This window comes from Sapajus apella, unplaced genomic scaffold, assembly GCF_009761245.1.
Source record: "Sapajus apella isolate SASKATOON/1434 unplaced genomic scaffold, GSC_monkey_1.0 scaffold172, whole genome shotgun sequence".
Taxonomy (NCBI): domain Eukaryota; kingdom Metazoa; phylum Chordata; class Mammalia; order Primates; family Cebidae; genus Sapajus; species Sapajus apella.
In genome coordinates this window covers 1,674,717-1,675,238 of record NW_022437112.1, presented here as the reverse complement: position 1 = coordinate 1,675,238, position 522 = coordinate 1,674,717, and positions in this window count along the sequence as shown.

Genomic DNA, 522 nt, shown 5'->3' with positions numbered 1-522 from the left:
GACCCCCGAAGTGCTGATATTGCAGGCGTGACCCACCATGAGAAAAAAGTTACTTCCTGGTGCCGCTTGCCAAGTTCAACCCGCCCCGCCCACACCCCACCCGCCTCAGGGCTGTGGAGTTACAGAGTGTCCACGTTATGTAAACATCACAACAAGAAGAAGAAACAGCCACACACCCAAGAAAACACACCCTTTTCTTTTTAGGGACATTGCCATGTGATCACAGTTCCTCTTTATAGAAATGTGACCGAAAGCACCACGGGAGGCCGTGTGTGTGTGTGTGTGTGTGTGTCTGTGTGTGTGTGTCTCTCCGTGTGTGTGTGTCTGTGTCTGTGTCTGTATGTGTGTGTCTCTCTGTGTGTGTGTGTGCACGTGCATGTGTGTGTGTGTCTGTCTCTGTGTGTGTGTGTCTGTGTGTGTTTCTGTGTGTGTGTGTGTGTCTGTGTGTCTGTGTGTGTCTGTGTCTGTGTGTGTCTGTGTGTGTGTCTGTGTGTGCACACGCGTGTGTGTGTGTCTGTGTGT